This window comes from Notechis scutatus, chromosome 3 (assembly GCF_049901735.1).
Source record: "Notechis scutatus isolate UNSWTSFEM ecotype Mainland chromosome 3, rNotScu1.2, whole genome shotgun sequence".
NCBI lineage: Eukaryota > Metazoa > Chordata > Lepidosauria > Squamata > Elapidae > Notechis > Notechis scutatus.
In genome coordinates this window covers 90,354,541-90,377,514 of record NC_142011.1, presented here as the reverse complement: position 1 = coordinate 90,377,514, position 22,974 = coordinate 90,354,541, and the positions used below count along the sequence as shown (strand labels likewise).

Here is a 22,974-nt window from a genome sequence, read left to right as displayed (position 1 = left end):
AAGAATTAATTACATCCATGTCTTCTGCTAACTATATTAGATAATGTACTATCTGCTTCAAGGACATCTACATATAAAAAAAAAAAAGAAAAAAGATAAAAGACAGAGGTCTCCAGCACATAACAATCTATTCTTTGTAACACTTATTCCCCCAAATCGCAGGAAATGATACATAATTTAGCCTAGTATTAAGCCATGGGAGCAGCCCAATATATTTGCCTGCTTGAGATTAAATGGCAAAAAGTATACAGCATCCTAAACCAAGAAATGTCACCCGAACCAATAAAAACCCACATAACTCTCCTCTTATCCCAATAATAAACACAGAATATAGTAAGGCATAAAGTCTTGCTACTTTTCTATGGCACCTGTGAGCTGAAGCAGTTGTTCTCTACACAAAGAATAGGGAGTTGACAGTTTGTCTTTACCTATCTTGAATTTTGGGGGTCTTTTGAGTTCCGTAAACCAGATTTATTCTGCACTGGGGAAATTCTGCATGAAGTGCTATAACTATATAGTGAAGTGGCAGAGATGAGTTTTGCTTTGCTGATCTGTCACGAGTCTTGCAACCAAAGAGAGATGGGGGAATTCATGTTTTAAAAATGTATCCTTAAATTTGTGATGCAAAACTTGGTTTGGAAAAGAAACACTTATTATCTGAAAAGGGGGTGGGAGTTATTGTTTCCTATCAGGAGCTAATAAGAGATAATTATTTTTTCTGTTTTTGATCCTTTTTCCATTGATACACCCACTGAGTAGCGGAAGCAGCTTTAATGTCCTAGAGGAGTGACAAACATTCTTATCAGGAGGTTAAGGTTTTTCATCAGTTCTCCAAAGATACTTTTCACAAATATCAGTCAAGTCCATTTTAAAGTCCAAAGGTTGTAAGTTATAGGAGGTAAAATTTGAGCACCCTGTTTAATTCTCAAAAAAATTGCTCATTGGGAGACAAGCAATGAGGCAGAGTAACCATCTTCATATCTTTTTCATGAGTTTTCCAAGAACACCCAGCTAGCGAGAATTGGAATCCAATGTTGGAATGACTCTGCAGGGTATCTCGGTATGGACAAGGCATCCAAAGTTTATTTAACAGTATCCAGAAGATGATTGAGCTATAAATGGCATTTATTTTTGAATAAACTTCCAGACAGGTTTCACAGCATGTTAAGTGGCACAGGTTATGCTTGCTGGTAATATGTGAGGCAGCCAGGGTGGACGATTGTAACTATCCTGGTTTTCCTCAATCTTTCAGCAGGTATCAATATCATAGAACATATCCTTCTGAACCACCAAGAGGGATTAGGTATGGGAAACCTAGTGTTGTCATTCTCCTTTCTTTTGTCTAACCAGTATTGTCAGGGAGGAGAAATCAAGCTAGAGACCTCTGATATGTGGGGTGCTCCAGGGCCTTATGCTTTTGCTCCTCCCTTTAGTATCTATATGAGATGCTGGATGAGGCCATCCATTAATTTGGAGCCAGGTATTATCAGTACACTGATATTCAGTGATAAATCTCAACCACAGGCTGAACAAGTGATGCTATCAGGATCTTATTACGGTGACTGAAGGTTATGTGGGTCTGAATGGGGAGGAACAATCTCAATTTCAACAAGACTAATGCCCTGGGGTATTTGAACTACCCAGAACTGGAAATGCAGAAGTTTTTATTCCAAAAGTTTTATTTCTCCCTTCACATTGGCACACATTGGGGGGGGGGGGGGTTCTTTGAAGTTCTTCCTTGCATAATTCAACTAGTGTCTCCATTTAGACTGGGAGGACAATCACTCAGGCTTTGCTTGCCTTGCCTTTGGACTATTACAATGCACTCTACGTATGGCCATCTTTGAGACCACGTCAGAAACTGCAGCTGGTCCAGTATATAGTGGTACAGATGGTTATGGGCATGCCACAATCTGTTCATGGAACGAATCTGTTTTGTAAACTGCATGAGTTACTAGTAAGCTTCAGGTTGCACTTCAAGGTATTGGTTATCATTTATAAAGCGGTTCGTGACATAGGGCCTAATTGTTTGAGGGGCCATCTATCTTCTATAGTTTCTGTCTATCCCATACAATCAGGCAATGTCACCTGGTAAGACTCAGGAAGCAAACCTTCTCTGTTGCATTGCTTGTTTGGCTGTTCAAATCTCACCGGCCAAAGGTTGACTCAGCCTTCCATCCTTCTGAGGTCGGTAAAATGAGGACCCAGATTGTTGGGGGCAATATGCTGACTCTGTAAACCGCTTAGAGAGGGCTGTAAAGCACTGTGAAGTGGTATATAAGTTTAAGTGCTATCTCTATTGCTATTTCTCTTTGAAATTATACTCTCCACCAAATATTCACATGGACATCACTGACTATATTTAAACAATCCTTAAAAATATGGCTCTTCTCCCAGGTCTTGGATTAGAAACGGATGGAAATGGATTCCTTGCAAGACAACTGGTCTGTTAACGTTTATATTATTTTATTCCACATGTTTTTGGTATTGTTTTGAATTGCATTGCTGTAAATTGTCTTGCATTGTATACCATCATGAGTTATGATGGAATCAGCCTATACAAGTAATAAATAATCATGTATACAATCAGCTTTATAATACACAGAGAACAGAAACCAATCAAAGAGGAGAAATGTTCATCAGAATATATATTACAGTCTGGCTTCAACATGAATTGCAATGAAGGGATGCTTTGCTTGGTAATTAATCTGAAAATGAGCCATGCCATTAGCAGCAACATGGATTTGAATTCCTGTGCAAGCTTTGCCTTCCTTTTGTCCTGAAATGACATCACAATAAACCCCAGCAGGAAGTCCAATTGGAGGGATTACCGACAAGTTCCTGTACCATAAAAGATAATTTTATTCCTTTATTTATATTCAGAAATGATATGCCACCCATTGCTATGAATGTCTCATAAAATGTATAATAAAAATGGTAACACTTTAAATCCAGAAATATAAAACATTAAAAAACTAAAACATTAATCTGCCTGGATAAATAAAACTGTTTTCAACTCATTCCCAAATTGTTGATAGAGGGGGGGGCTTTTTTCACCTTCAGTAACTACGTGGTTTCATAACTTAGAGAAACATTAAAAAACAGAATTAACCACTCACATCTATCCATGGCAAAATTAGCAACAAGCATACATCCCTTGTTAGACTGGATACACAAGAATAGAAAATCTGTAAGTAACTAACTTCTGGAGGAAGACATTTCAGGTTGAAAACTGGTGAGGAATGAAAAGCTGGCTTTTCGAACCTCTGGACAATGAGGTTATTTGAGATCACCCAGATGTACTCCAGAGAGCTGCCCCCACAAGGAGACTGGAAGACTGTTGCCTCCAGAGGGTTTAGAGTTCTGAGAGACAAGAGAACATTGTTCAAACCCTGCTTGGTATCTTCAAAAGGACACTAAGTTTGCATACTTCTTTTTCTAATGGCTTTTAGAAATTGCTAGTTAGCTGCTTTTCAGCTATTAGAAATCTTTGGGTCATCAAATTTGGCAGCTCTGGTTAAGTTTTTATTTAAATTATTGGAATAAACAGCAAAAGAGTGATTAAAACCTTGGTTTTAGGAAGTTGCAAATGGACTAAGGGTCCAGTTAAATTTAAAATAAGATTTTAGAATGAATTGTAAATTAATTATTTATTAATTGGAAAATTCTTTTTTTTTTTTAAAAAAAAAAATCAAGTTAAGATAATATTTTAAACATTGGACACCAGAGGGAACTAAATATTACAATTAAGGGAGAACATATAAATTTCATTTTCAGAATGGAGCAAAATATTCTAACATTGGACATATTAAAGCAGGGGTTCAAACCCCCAGTCCATGGACCAGCACTGGTCCATGGCATGCCAGAAACCTGGTCAACAGAATCTTGGAAACAAGAGAAGCCCCATCCATGGGATGCAGGCAGAATGTGAAATCATGCCCCCTCTGGTCTGTGAAAAAACCTCTCTCCTCGGAACCAGTTGTGGTACCCAAAAACCTGGGGTCTGCTATATTACAGGATATTTTTGGAAAATATTAACTCTGAAGTTAATATTAATAGTCTCAACAGAGACATATATACCTCTGTGTGTCTAAAAGTGTATTGGTAGACTGTGTCTAAAAGATGCTATAGAAGAGGAACATGTTTTACCTGCCAAGATCAAGACTGAGTTGGAAGTGGATTTAAAAAATGACAGGCTACACTTGAATGTATAGAAAGACATGGAAAAAAGACATTCTATTGGACATATCGAAGAAACCATGTTTGATTTAATAATTATAAGAGATATACAAACAATAAACCAACAGAATGATCTGGATAATTTTCCTATATTAGATTTACAAAAGAGGTGTGTTAAAGTTGTGAACAATCTCATGGGAAGGGACAAATAATTTTTAAAAATCAAGTTCTGCAACATTATTTAAATGGAATAAAGTTTAAGATTGATAGGAATAAAAGGAAAGAATATAAAAATTAGTTTATTTGATCAAGGGTCATATAAGATTTGTTGTCATTTCTGTTAGCCTGAATGGATTTTGGCCGACACTGAAACTGAAATGATTATGCTTTATGGATTCATTTAAAAATAAAAAGATGGGATGTGGAAAGAAGAGAGTATTTTAAGAGAAGTTGACAAGTTACTAAAATTGTTGATAGCCATTGTGATGAAGGTTGGAAATCACTTATTGATTTATTTTTCTTTATTACTTTACATTCTTTTTCTTTCCTTTTTCTCTTTTCCACCTTCTATTTTTCCTTCTATTCTTCTATTTTTGTTTAGGTTTACATTTGTTTTATTATTACAATTACAGCCTTTCATAAGATTACTATATTGATGGATGCTGAAAGTCTGTTAGTAACCCAGGTACAAATCATTTATGTTTTCTAAATTAACATGTTATTAATGACCTTAGTTGGCAACCAGCCATTCATGAAGCTGTACCAACACAAACAATGTTCAACAACAGTACTGCCAATTTCTGGGCCATCAGAATTTCTTGGACTGTCTTCCATACCATTTTCATCAAAAATTTCCATTCCAGTAATTGAATCTACCTATGCCTATGTCTCTCCAAAGACAGGCCTCTCTGCTATATGAGGTAGGGATGCACCTCATTTATCAGTTAAAATAAATAAAAGAGCTTCTTTACTTTCAACTTTATATGGTTTTTGAATATGATGATATGCAGGTTGCCTCAGATTCAATTTTTATCTTTCCCATCCATAAAGAGCACATCTCAAATTACTTGCCATACACTAAGTAAATAAATAAAAGTCTAAATTACCTCTAATTTACTTCAAAGTATCTCCCAAATTTTATCTTATTTGTGTGATCTGACATATGGGGTCATATACACATATTATTTTTTCTCTATTTCATCTACTTCTCTCAATACATTTAAATAAAAGTACATGTGAGAACTTAGCTTGCTAGAATCAACATGGCCTGCAAACAGCACATGTAAGGTACTGTGATCCCCAGAAAAGTCACAGCTGCTTTAAAAAGTACTAAGACAGGTGCTATGTTCACATGATAAAGCTCTTTTAAAAAAAAAAAAAAATCATAATATTATATAACCAAATTAGAAATCACCTTAGCATAATAGCCTAGCTCAGAATGCTGAACTACTACCCCAAGCAGCTTCAGCCAGGCAGGACAGTGGTAAGAGAAACGGGCATTCCAACTTTGAACTTTTGTTTCAAATATTGCAGGCAATGAAAAATGCCTCCACATTTGATGCAAAGTATCAATTAAGTCTAACACTTTGAGTAAAGTGGTTTCTGTACATGTAGAATACCAGCAAAGGGACCAAAAAATGTCTGGCTGCTCCAGACTGATAAAGTAAAGTGTGGTGTCTCTTTTACAATTCTGCTTTGGTGGGATAATTGACTCAAATAATCTTCTGAGCAAATCATCCCATTGAAACTCTACCCAACTATACTACTTACACAACATATGGATGAACACAAATTCCCTTCTCTTACTTGCTATGTTGGAAGATATTCTGGAGCAGACCAGACTGTCTAGCTCTAGAATGATGGTTTATAGTGACAAACTGTAATGGCATGTCAATAACAGCAATGAAGTTTGCACTGATATCTGATATTTTCTACCCCAAGAAGACCAACCAATATTATTTAATCCTCCAAACTATTCAACAAATGACTTCTACTCTTATCTGTGTTCCTTACAATATTTTTGGCTGTACAATGAATGGAGGGTCATGGAAGCTTCATTAAAAACCTAGCACGGTATGCTGAAAAGCTCAACTGATCTACCCAGTGCCCTCCCCTCCCCTCTCAAGAGAAGGGATATCAGAAAACCCAGTGCTGTGGATAACTGGTGAGTATGAGTGACTTATGGGTGATAACCGGTGTTTTGACAGACATTCAACTCCTTTTCAACATGACCAGTCGTACAGTAGAAAAGCAGCAAACTGGAACTGTTAGGGATAACATTGTTTACCCTAACTGGTTTGGGTAAAAAATAATAAATAAGGTATCATGGTTTACTGACTGATATGATATATGACTACTGGACTGTTTATTATGACTATGCTATAATTCTTAAATGGAATAAACTATATTTTTGATAGCACAAGCATATCTGTATTTTTACTGCGTGTTAACTAGAAAACTTATCTCACACATTTACCTGTCTTCCTATCTGACTTCGCTGTACATTCTGTTTAGTTTGTTTTCCTTAACACCCGTTGGGGAATCCAGGCTTAACAGGAACTACCAAACAATTAATTAGCTTTGATCCAAAGATGCAGCCCAAATGATTTTGACCTATTACGTACACACTGCATAGAAATCCAAGTCCCTTTCAATTCTTAAATAAGCATACCTGTCATCATTATTAAACACAACAAATCCTTTGCCAGCACGTCCAAATGCTACCTGATTGTTATTGTTATCCCACCAGTTTGTAATTGGCTCCTTACTGACAACATTTCGGAATATCACCATGTTCCTGAAATGGAAGAAAAATGGGTAAGGGTAAGGAATGTATGCACCTTTACACAATCTGGTAACTATAGAAAGTACCGGAATATTATCTTGGTAGACATATGCAAGATCAATTGCTAGGGCAGCCAGGAATAAAAATAGTTTAAATTCACAACAGACAGATAATACTAGGCTCAGACTGACACCTCCCTAATTCAATGAAGTATAAGGAAGAGGAAGAATTACAGCACAATCAGATTTGCAAGATTCTGAAATTATAGCCAATTTTAATCAAAGTAATTTTTGCTTTCACGGGGACTTGATTTCCAGGTCTGGATTACCTAACGGGGCTGACATTAATTTTATAAATCTGTTTATGTAAGAAAAGGTGAAACATATAATTCAGTGAATTAAGGAGGTATCTGTCTGAGCTATTTCCAAATATTATGTCTGTTGTGGACTTAAAATACGTTTTGCCGTTGCCACATTGACAATTGATTTTGCATATCTTTCTTGCTGTCTACATTAACTTTTAGATATAACTCCTATTGTTCTGAAGTCCACAGATTAAGGGAATTACAGTTCAAACATCTGTATAGCATTTTGCAGGGAGAGGCATCTTTAAAATCTATCCACATACTTAGGGAAAAAATCTGGGTTATTTGAACCCTAGATATACAGAAGAACAAATTTACTCTCAAGAAGGCTCTGTATAAGCTAGCATTGAAAGCATTTACCGAATTTCATCCCAACGGTGCTCACAGATCCAGCCATTGCCACAAGTTTCATCTGCATAAATTGTCACAGGTTTAATGGATCCATCACTATCGCCTGGTGGCCCAACCCAATCATTCAAGTCCTTGTTTAAAAAAATGCATATCATTACTAAATCATAAGAAGCAAGGCATACACCTGCTAAATAAATACCTGCATTCCTTCATAATATCTGGCTTTTAAACATTTCTAGGAGCAGCAGTCCTAGATTCTGGAAAACCAACAAGGTTCTTTTTACAATTTATGCAGGAATTTGAGAATCAGTGAAACTTAAAAAAAAAAAAAAAAAAACTAAGCTGACATTGCAAACATCTACTAAGCTAAAATACTTACAAAAGTTAATTTTCCCTACCATATGTGAATGTTTCTGTGCAAATATTTTTAAAATGAAATTATACAATTCATATTTTGTATAAACTAAAATCTAAACGGTTGCTCATCTGTTAAACAGCTCCCAGCAGTTTAACGATGAATACAAACAAAATAAATGGATAAAAATATAAAATACGATTAAAATGTTGCAATAAAACTAACACTAGTAAAGACAGGAAAAAAACAATTACAATCTGTTTTCAGAGTGATGGGACTATCTTTTAAGATACAGTGGCTTAGAAATAAATTGAATGCATTTTAAATATCATTTTTTTTGTGAAGCAACAAAAAGTTACCGTTCCATTCTGGATATCTTTAGGTCACCAGTAGCTCGACATGATTCATGTGAATCCATAAGGATGAGCAAGCATAAACCCTACTGCCATCTTATAAAGTCTATTAAATAGATAAAATAAGAGTTCTGGTATAAATGTGTTTTCAGATACAGAAATGAACCAACATAGAATAGATAACTTGTTTGAATTGAATGTTGAAAGCAGGTGACAGGCACTTTCACAAAATGGCTCCCATCTTAAGTGTGAGCCCTCAGCTTACCAAAAAGTAAATTGATACAGTTGCTCCCTATTATCTCTCTTGACCCCTGATGTTCCCAACAATCACAGCTTATTTTTATCTGGTTTCCTGGGCAAGTGAGCTCATTTCCAAATAAAGCATCTGGTGTAGCCCCCAATGTTTACAAGTAATTTACACTTAATAACCAGCAATTTAGTGACTATAAGGAATTACAACAGGCCTATAAAATGTTATTTATGACCTAGATTCAAAGTTCCAATGGTCAGCCCCTCCCCCCCACAGTCACATGATCGAATTTTAGGCTCATGGCAACTGGACCACATTTATGGCCACGTTTCTGCAATTTACAACCTTTTTTTGTCAGGAATTGGCATTTTCCTACCAAAAACACCCATTGCAAATGGGTTCACTTAACAACTGCCACATTCACTGAACAAGCGTTGCATTTGCTCAACAATCACTTCAAAAAATTAAATTAAATTATTAAATTATTATTAAATTATTTGTAAATTAAAGACTACTTCTACTCTCTAATCTTATGTGGATCCCAGAGGTATTTCCATAAAGATGACGGTAGAAGCCCTAGCTTTCTTTTGTAGCATGAGAACTTTTATGGAGATACAGGAGAAGATTTAGACTACATCTGGTAGATGTGATCATCATCACCATCATATTTAATATCATCTATAATGAGCCTCGGTGGTGCAGTGGTTAGAGTGCAGTACTGCAGGCTACTTCTGCTGACTGCCTGCTGCCTGCAATTTGGCAGTTCAAATCCACCAGGCTCAAGGTTAACTCATCCTTCCATCCTTCCGAGGTGGGTAAAAGGAGGACCCAAAATTGTTGGGGGCAATATGCCGACTCTGTAAACTGCTTAGAGAGGGCTGTAAAACACTATAAAGCGGTATATAAGTCTAAGTGTTATTGCTATTGCTATCTTATTCTTCCATTCAAAAAATAGGAATATGTCTATACTGCAAAGATTTTCCAGTGGTATATCAAGGATGAAATTTTATCCATACTTTCCTGAGATTACACCCAACTGAATACAATGTGATTTATTTTCATATAAATATGTTCAGGAAAATGAGGGAAAGGGTATATTCCGTGTTTGTTTTTAGGCTGCTAAGGGCCGCAGCAGCAAATCAATGAATTCCTGAGTTTGTTAATACAAAAGAATACATGAGATGCCTTAACAATTTTAATGTCATTAATTTATGGGACTGCTTTTGGAGAGACTTTTTTAAAAAAAGAAATCAGATGTGTTACAATTTGGCCACAAGCTGGAGCATAGAATCAAAATTCAAAGAGCCTCTAATTCAGTAGCCATCCAGCTATCAAAACTCTACATTTTAGGTTTTGCCTCTGCCAGCGTGGAGAAAATCTTTCATATCTAGTCTTAAATGGCAGCTTTCAATTTGACTATGAAATCTGCACAAATTTCACTTGGAATTGAGAAAACTACCAATTTCAAAATCAAAGGAGACAGAAGAAATTCAACACTGCTCCTGAAGCTATGTAATTTTTTTTTAAAAAATCTTGACCGTAGAATACAAGAAAGCATTTCATGCAAATGTATACAATAACCAGATTTACTGAAAATAAAGTATGGTTACTCCTCTAACAGAAAGCATGTATGTTGTATGTGAAAATTACCTCCTCTCTAAACTCTGTGTCTTCCCTTTTGAGAAATAACGGGACAATCGCATACATTTCTCATTGTATCCCAGCTTTGCTTAAGTTGATTCCGTGGAGGATCTAAAAACCATCTTTTTCACAGGCTCCTCTTCACTGAATTGCTCAAGTCAGCTTTTGGAGCAGAAATGTCTACAACCAGATGTCTGAAACTGGAATTCTAAATAGTATTAATTTGTAAATTACTAATGGGAAGACTTTTAAAACTTTTGATGGGATGGGCACCATTTGGGTTTGAAATTTAATTTGCAACTACAAAACAGCTTTTATAAATTATGCTAAAAATAAGGCAGGGTTACCTAGGGTTCCCAAAAGTGAGAATAGAGGACCCACCACTTCCATGTCCCTTTTGGTTGTCGTGATTATCAACAAAGACGAAGGCTTTATTGGATGGCATCATATGCCAGCTTTCTCCCCAGCTCCTAAATCAGGAAGAAATAAGAATGTATTTACAAGACATTTCATAGTAGGCCTATTTAGGAGGATATGATCCAGCCCTTTCAATTTGAGAACCACAGTTCACAAGCTTTCCATCAAAAGCCCACACTTACTGCACCACAAAAAAAAATATGTAGGAACAAAGGTACATGTACCCTCCTCTTACACCTGGATCCCTATCTGGTCCTGGTTAGTGTCAAAAAATAATTACTTCAAATTTGCCATCTTTTGTCCATTCCATTTGCGAAGAACAGTCCCCAGCTGCATGCCATATTTAAATTCAGTCCCGCGGCCATTTCTGAAGTATTCAGAGCTTTGGACTGCTTCACTGCCCAAATCAATTACCTAGAAAAAAGCCAAGAAAAGGTATAGAAGGAATAAGAGAAAGGATGTTAACCCTGGAGCCGTCTTTGAGCATCTTCAGGGTTGTCACAACAAGGCTGGCTGGAGCTGTGGGAAAGGGATGTGGGGGAGTAGAGATAGCTGAGGGAGAGATGTAGCCAAAATAACGTTCTTTCTCTGGAGGTCAAGGACATTCTCACCAGCACCTGGAGGGGCGTGGATGGGAAGCATCTGGGATGGGGAGAGAGACCTGATTGGGGTATGTGATGGTTGTGTGTAATGTGGGGAGGAACTTTGGATTTTGAACTGGGTGGGGGGAAACCTGGGGGGGACTTCAGATTCGGGTTTTCCCCAGCTGTGCCAATATGACATGCCTAATAAATCTATATTTTGAGGAACCCTGCCTTGGAGTTTTGATTTCCTATGGACGGTTACTTGGAACCCTGACAAAGGATTCCTAGAGAGAGCATATCTGGCAAGGTGATCACTTCCTATTATACTGTGTATTGACTCATTCTTAAAAGTGATTTAGAGATTTCAAACACTTAGTCACCAAATTAGTTTTTGGCATGAACTTTGGGGATCATCTTAGGCCAATCGTGCACCAAATGTACTAGTTGCAATTATACCTTTTCCCAAACAAACTTTTCATAGTTTCAGGCATGCTTTGGTGATCCTTCTGAAATGTCTCACCACTAAGAAAGGAATATGGATAGGGAGCATTACAGTGTTTCTGCTGCATAACCTTGAACGTGGAGACCTTTTCTCAACAAGACTAGATTAACCTCTGCACTTTTAGGCAAGATGCTTGAATGCCATCAATAGTAGATTTTTAAAAGGAAGAACCAGCACTCCGTAATAACACATATATATCTTGTTATATTTACTTAATCACAGCTTGTTCTATTAATTTCAACTCACCATCATCATGATTAGAAAAAAGGGCTATACATTCAAAAATGCTTTCTTCTACGTTTTAGCTCTTGCCCTTATGAAATTCTACCTTTTTGTAAATAATACCTCAAGATTTGACTCGACAAACCTCCCATTTTCCATTGTCTTAGCTAAGTTTCTCAAATTCATCAATTAAAAAAATAAATAAAGGTTTGTAAATCTAGATCCTAGATTTTACATACATGCCAACAAGCACATTAAATCTTCTACTCCTTTAAGTTAATGCCTTAGAATTGATTTGTAAAGAATTGCTTTTCTGAAACAGACCAAATGTCTATTGGATCTTAAAATCACTAGAGCTGCAATCTGATCTGAAATTAATACTGAGCAGGCACATATTGTATTACTGTAGATCCTTACTTTGTGAGCTACTGACAATCGAAGGATGGATGGATAGATAGATCAGATTTGTTGACCTTTGGCATATTACTCTTCCTAAGACTCCCCAGTTCACACATTTTAAGGATGTAGCAAGAGAGCATGTTTGAAACACATGGACCTTTTAGAACAATGGACAAATACTGGGAATTTTCTTTGTATTATTATTATTTACCTCTTGTTAGACGAAAGGTCAGGAACCTTTGGTGAACCATCGGGCATTGAGGTTATTTAGCTTGCTTAAAATAACATTTATGTCCTCGGGCCTTACGTGCTTAGCAGCATCAATTCGGAACCCTGCAACGCCAAGGTCGATCAGGTGGTTCAAGAAGTCTATTATTTTTGAACGCACATCGTCTTTCCACTGGGAAAGGTCAAGGAGTCCATAGAGTCGACAGTAACGGACCTATTCATATGGGAAGAATGATTACTACAACTATATCAAAAAGGAAAAATCAATCTGATTTGGGAAAATGTTGAAAGGGTGAAAGAATTAAAGTCCCCATGCTCTGAGATGCCACAAAATGAGAGCCGAGAATCTCAGAATGTCCAATGGGACTTGTCCATACTGTTTTCAACCATTTAAAACACAGCCCTCTACTAGAATAAAAGTGGCTTGTTTTTTCTCCTTTTTAAAGTACAATTTTGTTTGTTTTGTTTAATTTTTATCCTGCCTTTCTTAGTTTATAAGTAACTCAAGGCAGTGAACATAACTAATATCCTTATTAATACTCTTATTCTCCCACAACAGCAACTCTGTGAAGTGGTTTGGGATGATTTGCCCATGAAAAAGGTGGAATTTGAACTCATACTCTCCTGGTTTCCAGCCCTGATGCCTTAACCACAAGTCCTTTTCATTCACACAATCACTCTGATCACAACAAGGAGTTCAGCCACATTTACAAAACTGGTTACATTAGATGATATCAGACAATCAAAAATCCTCCTTTGATTTTTTTTAAACAAATCTAATCTCATATTGCTGTCTCTCATTCAATATCTGCATATATCTAAAAAGGTGCAGGATAGTGGTGGGAGTCCAATTTTTTTACTACCAGTTCTGTGGGCGTGGCTTAATATGTGGGAGTGGCTTGGTGATCAGGTGACTGGGTGGGCATGACTTGGTCATGTGACCAGATGGGTGTGGCTTTGTGGTCACATGACTGGGTGGCATGGCTTTGTGGCCATGTGACTGGGTGGGTGTGGCCAGGTGACCATGTGACTGGCAAACCAAATACAAGTGGTCCTTGCTTAATGGCTGGTTGCTTAGCAAGTGTTCTCATTTATGACTGATCTCCCCAGAGCTACTTGACCGGTTTTTGGAGTTTTGACAGCCATACGCGCGCGCGCGCGCACACACACACACATCTAATCCTGCTATTCTATGATTCTGTAAGGATCTCCTGCTGGAGGAGGGGGTTGGACTAGCACTAGATGATCTCCGAGATTCCTTGCAGGCCAGTCCTAGATTGCTATGCTGCTTCAAAGAGTCTTCTGAAGCCAGGGTTTGTCTCCTTCCTTCCTCTCCTTTTTTTTCTCTCCCGCTCCCTCCTTCCATGTATTTATCTATCCATCCATATATCTCACTCACTTTTTCCTCTCTCCCTCTCTTTCTTTCTTTTTTCTTTCTTTCTTTTTCTTTCTTTCTTTCTGGCCCTTCCTTCCATCCCCCTTTCTTTGTCTACCCCTTTTCTTCCTTTCTTTTCCTTTCTCTCTCCCTTTTACTTTCTTTCCCTTTTCTTTCTTGTCTCTTCCTTCTCTTTCTTTCTCTCTCTCCCTCTTTCCCCCTTGCCTTCTCTCCCCTTCTTTCTTGCTCTTTCTTTCTCTCCCTTCCTCTTTCTTGCTCTTTCTTGCTCGCTCTTTCTCTCCTCTCTCTTGCTCTCCCTTCCTCTTTCTTGCTCTCCTTTCTTTCTTTCTCTTTCTTTCTTTCTTTCTTTCTTTCTTTTTTTTCTTGCCCCCCCACCACACACACACCTCATCTGGGACAAACTGAATGATCCAGCAGCTCATCAGCACCGGGCGGCGGGAAAAGGAAAAAAAGTACCTCCATGCGCGGCGGCGGCAGTGGTGCTTTGCACACTATCCCTGGACCTCTTTTTCTTTCTTTCTCGTCTCTGTCCCTTCCTCTCTCATTCCCGCTTTTTCTCTCTTTCCCTCTTTCTCTTTCTCTCTCTCTATCAAAGCCACGGCTTGGGCCAAGCACTCTTCGCTACTTTCATTTCTTCTTTTTGGAATCAAGACTGGCTGAACAAGCATCACCTGCCGTGCTGGAAGCATCCCTTCGGGTGACCCTTTTCCTCCTCGGGTGTGCACGCCATCCTCCCGGCCCTGCCACAGCTGCCAGTCATGAGAGGAGGGGGAGGGGGAGACAGGTCACCCAAAGAGGTGCTTCCAGCTGGCTGGCAAATCCTTGTTCAGCCAGTCTGGATTCCAAAAAGAAGAAATGAAAATAGCAAAGAGCACCAAGGAAAGTTTTGAGGGAGAGACACACACAGAGAGACACAGAGAGTGGGAGAGAGAGAGGGAAAGATAGGGACCCGGCTGCTTCGCTATTCCCTGCCATCGCCCTTACCTTCTCAGGCCAGGCGAGGGAGGGGAGGGTGAGGGGCAGGATCAGCCGCTTCAGGCAAGGTGAAGAGGCATTGACCAAACATGGACGAGTAGACGCCTGGGAACGGCGGCTCCCAGCTCAGCCGGCCCGAGGAGTTGCTGCAGGCATATTGCGACAAGAGGGGCGAGAAGCCCCAGGACATCCGCCCACCAACCTGCTGGCTGGCCGGGCCGGGCCGGTCTTGGCTGGAAGAGGCGCATCCGCCGGGAAAAGGAAGAAAACATGTGTAGTGGCTGCACTCGCAGTGCGCATGTGCAGCAGCCCTGGGACAACCACCTGAGCTGCCCATGGCCACCACATGGTAGGAAAAGCTAGGAGAGCGACTGGGACAAATGGGCGACCCGGTTCAAAGGCATAGCCAGCCAGGGGACGCCACCAGTTCGGTGACCCACGCCAAATCACCGCTGCCAGTGCAAACCGGCTGAATATCCCCTCTGGTGCAGGAGTTTTGCAAAGTCCTTGCTGCATATCACAAAATTGTCTTTTATGTATTCTATGAAGCAGCCAACATATTTACATAAGTGTTTGCTATCAACAAGCACAATTGCCTTAAGAGTGCTCTTTCCCCCTTCTTTCAAAGATAGAGTATACTCTGTGCTCATTTTGGCATTTTCAACTTCAAGAGCAATTAAGGTTTTGCTTCAAAAATGGAAAACTGCATTTATCTATAGCAAACCACCACTTGTAATAATAAAACTTATACCACCACAGGACACATCAAAATCTACCTGAATAGGATCACTGTACTTTTCAATATCTCCACTGGGCATTTTACATATTGGATCATTAAAATCAAATCTCGAATATGGGACAGAAGGAAAATCATGGTGTTCTGCATTGAAATAGCTGTTACAGATTCCACGGCTGCCAAATCCGGCTGCAGAGTTCAGCATATGGTTGAATACAGCATCCACATAAATATGGACCTATTGTAGATACAAGCGAAATATACATAGTTACTTGATCATAGACATGCATTTTTTCTTTTAACACAAGGTCTTTCCTTACACACAAAGCATTCACAATATCAACTGAAACACTTGCATCTGAAAATGACCAAGCCTTAATAAGGAAAAACTTGTTCAAAATATAAAAATAGTTACATTTTACCTAGAATACAATCCTCTTCTCTATTTTCTGTTCTTCCTTTTGTAGTCTTCATCTAAGACCATCTTCAGCCATTGATAATTAGCTATCAGCACATTAATGATTACACACCCAGGAAAGCAGAAAAATGTACATAATCTGGTGTTGCTAACATAAGTTTTCTGCTAAAGCTAGGAACATGAACTTTGCCCAAGGCAAGAGACAAATCTAAGTCTTTTCATCTTCATATTCACAGAAATGGGAGAAAATGAGTATTAGCCTTTGTAAGTTTCACCCTCATGTTTAAATATAATCCGATTCTTGCAATACCAGTCAATAACTCATTCAATCTGTAATACTAACTTCACATTTCGTTTAAATGGTTGACTGCAGAAACTTAGCGTTCTTAAACTTATTTATTTTTCTTGGTCATCCCTGGTTGTTTATTTTTTAAAAAATCAAAAAATAATAATAATCAGAATCTTAAACATTCTTCGGGAGTGTCTGGGCTGGTTTTAATAACATATTAAAGGAATTTTTTATATTTTGTTTTGTTTCTGTATAAGGAATTAGGTGGTTCATGCTTTGGTCTACAGATTTTTCTATAGATCAATTTACAATTAGCACTTGCCAGATTCAGAGGAATGTCTTTTTTAATGCGATTTCCACATTTTGCAAACTGTGTCCCACTTCAAATGTTATATTAGTACAGATGATACTTTTCCCAATTTCAACCAATGCCACTCCAAAAATTCATATATAAATGAAACAAATAAGAAGGCTGTCTCATTCTTTCAGTAGGTACATCAAAAGGAAACATAATTTCTTATGTTAATGTAGTTCCTCTATATTTCCAGAGCAGCATATTATAAAGCTACAAATATGCAGCTGCTACGACATTATGGGCCCATCCATCCAACTTCTTTTCCCTACCTTGAACACATCCTAATTAACATTTGCTGAAGTCGTATCCTGACATCAAAACCTCCATCTTGTTGTCAGCCTATTGCTCAGGTATTCCAACAGAAAAGTGGTGTTTTCCCACAGCAATATATTCTTGATCCTCCCAGAAAGAGCCTTCAAAGATCAGTAACTTGCTGGATTTTAACTGGTTTATTTAGGGGTGGGCCTCAAAATTTTTAGTTTGGTTCTCTGCCCGGTTGCTGGCTGGGCGTGACCTAATCGGCCTCCTGCACCACAGCGGGGGAGCCGTTTTCGCCCTCCCCAGGCTTTCCTCAAGCCTCTGGGAAGGCAAAAACAGCCTCCCCAGGCTCCGGAGGCCCTCCAGAACTTCTGGGAGGCCATTTTTCACCCTCCCCAGGCTCCGGAGGCCTTCCTTGAGCCTCTGGGGGAGTGAAAACGGCTCCCCCAGGCTCCGGATGTCAACTCAAAAATATTTGTCATCTTTTAAGAGCTGTCAGCAGAAAGGGAGTGGGGGTAGTAATACATACCTTAGATAATTGCTAGGCAGCCGAAGCTTCTGGCACTCAAGATTATTACTGGAGAGCATGATTGATGACTCTTGGCTATGGATGTGTTCCATTGGAGAATATACATCCAGGGGGTGGGGGAAGACCAGGGTCAAAGGTGAAATGAATGATGTGTCTCAGTGCCAGCTGCACTCCAGTAATGCCAACAAGTTAACTCCTAATAAATGATTTTTTTTTTAAACTCTGAGAGATGCGACTAGAGGCTCATGATTCGAATGGGGTGGATCGACGGAGCCCCGACACCGGAGGCCCTCTGGACGCTGGAAAGGGGAGTGTTTCTGGCCAGAAACGGGAGCGGATGCTCCGAAAGTCTTGTTTTTCACCCTCCCTGAGCCTCCACGCAGACCCTGTACTTCCTTGGCATCCAAAACAGGCTGCATGGAGACTCCTGGGGGGGGCAGGGTGGGTGAGTGGGGCCAGCCAGGGGTGGGATTTACCAGTTCACCAAACCAGTGATTAAAAATGATAAAATTATCTACTGGTTCACCCGATCCATGCCTCTGTGTCCATTTCTGTTATGGCTGGCATAGAGGCTGGAGTGCTCTCTTTCATCTCTTTCAGGTTCTTTTTTTTTGTGTGTGTGTGTGGCTTGGTCAGGGGACCCTCAATGTAATGGAAAACCATTACAAAGGTGCTTGTTCCAAAGGTGCTTTTTCAAGAGGCAACTGGACTTTCTGATTTTTCTTTGAGGACGTTTCGCTTCTCATCGAAGCAATGAGGACAACCATGACCTGGATGACTGAGAATCTCCATAGGCATTTAGTAATACACTCAGGGGTAGTCTTCCACTAGATTTCCCAGGGTAAGTTTTCCACATCCATGGCATACGACTGTGGGAGAAGTGACCAACAATTGTGTTCCTAATCTCTGGTTTTATTTAATAAAATGTTGCAAGGGTTGCACATTTCAGAAGGGGGAATATGTATTATTTTCAATAAATAATGTTGACACGTTCACTTCAATTGCTCACTGAACAGAGAGGTGATCTCTACAACTGCCTCTCTTCCTATGGCCTTTGCTAAAGCTTAACAAAGTAACTTAACAGGCACTGCATGACTACAGTCACTATTCCAATTAAGATCCCAATGCCTTACCCACTACATTCTTCTCTATCTGCCAGCTTCTCTCTTCCCCACGGCTACGGCAGCATTTTTAGAACATTATTTCCTTTTTATCTCAAAGATTTAAAGAAAACACATCCCCATGGCTGGGGAATGAGCCCAATGCTAATGTATGACTCAAATCTTCATTTCTTTCAGGACAATATGCAGAATGACACAATTGTTTTCACTCAACCGAATACAAAGTTGTGCCAATACCAATCTAGAGCAATTTAGCAGTGATTTTTTTGGTGTTAGCATTACATAAATATATGTCAAAATGACATCTGGATAAAGCTGATGCTTATCATAAAAATACTAACCCAGCAAAGTCTGAGAACATTATTATATAACATAGAATGCTAATAAAACGAGGACTGAAAACATACATATAAACAGTGCAATGTGATGAAGACATTTTGGTGAGAAGCAAGCTTGGAAATTGACTTGGCCGATGGATCCTTTTTAGACTATGTTCTCCTACAACTTTCAGACTGATCCAGACTATAGGAAATTGTTTAATTATAAAAAAAATATTTTATAGCAAAAATGATTCTATTACTTTAAAATTTTCCCCCAAGGAAATTTGAGGAACTAGAATGTTTTATTATATAGAATCAATTCTATCTAATAAGAACTTCTGGTCTAGAAAAATGGATAAATATAAGACACCATTAAAAAAAAAAAAACCAACTTCCCCTTATGATTGCCTTTAACCTCACATCTCCTGTACCCCTCAACTAAGCCCTAAAGTAATGAAGGCCACTTACTCCAACATTGTTGCATCTAGTCACCATATCTCTGAACTCACTTTCATTTCCAGAGCGTGAACATAACTTGTAACTAACTGGCTGGTATCTCTCCCACCATGGTCTCCAGGGATTCATAATTACAAGGTTTTCATTTGGAGGAGAAACCTAGCTATTCAGAAAGAGAATCAGCAGGTAAGAGGACAAATATTATAGATCTTTATTGTTCAATTTTATTAATCTTATCTGTTCCAACCAATTCATAGCTTAAAGAAGAATATCAGGATGAATATGAAAGTAACCAAAACAATGGCCAATTAAAGACATACAAAACATTTCAAATTTGAACTGCTTTGAACTTCAATTTGGCTGGTCAATTGCTCTGAAACTGTTTTAATCTGAAAGAAGACCCTTTGAGATTCACATAGAGTCTAATATGAAGCCAACTGTTTCAGGATAAACTACTTCTATAAAAATTGAAAATGGGATTGTAATATCTGTTTTGAATTCAACGTTGGGAGATTTAATCTTGAAAAGGTTTAAATTTGAAATCTTTTGCTCTCTTCACTAAACAATTTTACAATAATATGAAGGATTATCATTGATGTTATGAATCTGGACCCAGGAAAAACAGAAGAGAGACAAAAGCAAATTATTCTCCTACCTTCTTCCCATAAGCAATCCCCAACTTTTTTGATGAAAAGATTCATATGACTCCATAAAACAGTTTGTATAAGTGCAGAAGATGATATATACACATAGGCAATTACAAGTGTTTGTTTCCTGCATCTCTCACTCATATAAAATGCCAATAAGGATCACCGGAGAGTAGATTGTTTTAACCAACTCAGTGATCAAGATCCCCGTTTCCAAGGAAGCACAAGACTGTGTTCCATGAGGATGCAGTGCAGGTTGGGGAGGGTGCATGAGTATAAGGGGTTGCATGAGAGTTGTGATGAGAGTTTGGAAGGGTGCATGAGGATGCAGCATGGGTTGGGTTTGGAAAAAGTCAGGGAGGCTGTGATGTGAATCAGGAAAGGAGGTTGGTTCAGACTGGGGACAATATGTGAAGGTGTGGAACAGAGAGAGTATGAGAGGGTGTGCAATGCAAGTCATTGAGGATGTTGGGGTGTGTGAGTGGTTGGTGCAAATGCAGAGGTATATGGGTAAGGGAGACATACCTTAGTGACTTGTAACCTTCCCTACCTACTTCCTCACTGACTTTCTGGGGTGCCAGTAGAGAAGTTTACAAATGTCAAGCACGTGATTGCAGGGTGCTGCAACCAGTCATTATATGACCTTGTTGGCAAGCAAACTGGATTCCATTCAGATGACCAAGAAGTTGTTAGGATGGCCAGAGTTCTGAGGACTGGTCATAACCACAATTTATTTGGCAGCATTGTAACTTAGAATTGTCACTGAACAAATGGCTATAGAACGAAGACTCCCTCTATGTATGGTGAGCTCTTCACAACTAGCTCTATATATGTCAGAGCCAAATTTGCTTGTTCCCCTATTGCAGGGGTCCCCAACCACCGGTCCACGGACCGGTACCGGTCCGTGGAACAAGTCCTACCAGGCCGCTGGTTTGCTGGGCGCCGCCATCTTTTTTTGATGAAAAAGTGCTTCCGGTGAGCTTTTCCGGGTAGAAAGCTCACCGGAAGCACTTTTTCATCAAAAAAAGATGGCGGCGCCCAGCTAATGCCGGTACCGGGCCGCGGCATAAAAAAGGTTGGGGATCACTGCCCTATTGCATTCAGGAAGCACTGGAGCTATTATATTACACAAGATGTGTGTGGCTTATCTGTTCAGAGTGGCCCAACCTCTCTAATTAGAGGCTGTCAGATGTGCTGGGATTGCATCTTACAAAATTTCAAGACAGAAGGAAATATGGAAGCTCAGAGTCTATCAGTGGGTATTTAGCCATGACTAAAGAGAGAAACATACTCACCTGAACACCTGCAAATCCATGTTGGGCTAAGTATCTTTCACATTCAAGAGTGATGTCAATCCAGCGCCATTCAAAAATATGGACAATAGAGGTCCTTATAGGTTTGGGACTCGACTTGTACTGGGTCCAGTAAAGTCCAAAAGCTACCAAGAGAAACAGTAGCATAATATTCCTCATGTTCGCTTTGGCACATAGTGTTGTGTTTCTCAGTAGCCTTTTGTTTTCCTGTTGGAGAACATAGCACCTTTACCAATTATATACTTTAAATTTTGGCTTATTGTCAATACCATGTTTAAAGCCATATGTCCTCCTTCATCATCATCATCATCATCATTACACAAGAACTAAGTATTAACAAGGCAGAAGACACTTTAGTTTGTTCACCAGGCTCAACAACCAAAGTTCAGAGAAATATAAGTCTTTGTTCACATACTAGTCCCAACTACAGGTAGGCATAAAAATATATTTTATCAGATTCAGGTGCATAGGAAATGGGAAGATAGTCAGATTTCTAACATTCATTCAAATACTGATTGATGCAGAGTATATTAGTGCAATTCTTCAATCACACCCCTATGGGGTCATAGTCAATGTGATTTCAGCTACATGCATTTAACAAAGTATAAGTATAAGGAAGGCAATTGAAAACAAGGGTTCATGAACATCAACTAGCATCAACTAGCAGTTACAAGGCATGACCAAAATTTTCCAATCATTTAATGTTTGGAAAGGTCAGAGAAGGAGCCAAGGGAAGGGTGGTTTTTGTTTTTGTTTTTTTGTTTTTTTTGTAGTTGTTCCCAGAAAATTGGAAGAGTTGACACTGAAAATTACACTGCAACAGGTGCTGAAGGAAGGTTCTGGAACAAAGTAGATGCTACATCTTTTGATTGCTGCAGATTGCAATTCAAGCTGGCTGCAGGAACCATCAAGAGGATGGACTAATGGAGGGAGCGGGCTGCCAAGACTGTAATTATTTCCAGAGTGGATGGAGAGAAAAAGTTTAGAAGAGAAAGATGCTAGAAATGGAAATGGGTGAAAGAAAGAAAAAGGATACTTGCATAGCAGAGCCGAGAAAAAACAAGGTCAGGTCCATTTGGACAGGCAGATAGCGGCCATTATATCTGTTCACGGTTGACATAATTCAAGAATAGGAGTAACAACTGCTCTCTTTCTATGCTGATTTCTGCTGTGATAACAGAAGAGAATATTCCTAGCTTAAGGTTGAACTGTGGAGTCCTTAGTGCCCTCTGAACTTGACTGTTTGCTTGCAGTCATTTCATTGGTAACATCATTATATTGAACCTCATGTGAACATTATTCATATTGTCTCTGCTGACTAGATGAAGCCTAGCTGAATATTTTTAAGCTAAGAAAGCTAAGAGTACTTCCAATCACATTTTCACCCCTCTCCCAAAGCTTCTCAATATTTCTTTATTTTACATTTCAACAGAGCATGCACAAAAGATTGTTCTTTTCTTTTTGGCATAATTTCATTGCTGATGGGCTTTTTCTGAAAAGCAAGCAGCTGGGATCTCCCAGGAAGCTTTGC

The 22,974-nt window shown here is 38.9% G+C and overlaps 1 pseudogene across 1 annotated transcript; it reads right to left on the bottom strand.

The window, feature by feature from the left end:
* Positions 1-1,106: 1,106 nt before the first annotated feature.
* LOC113414757 (pancreatic alpha-amylase-like) lies at positions 1,107-21,982 on the bottom strand (annotated as a pseudogene). The gene is made up of 10 exons (XR_015748668.1): positions 21,426-21,982; positions 19,496-19,642; positions 15,778-15,975; positions 12,614-12,844; positions 10,976-11,109; positions 10,626-10,748; positions 8,394-8,493; positions 7,689-7,810; positions 6,851-6,976; positions 1,107-2,841 (listed from the first exon to the last, which is right to left on the bottom strand). The product of XR_015748668.1 is annotated as a pancreatic alpha-amylase-like (transcript).
* Positions 21,983-22,974: the final 992 nt, after the last annotated feature.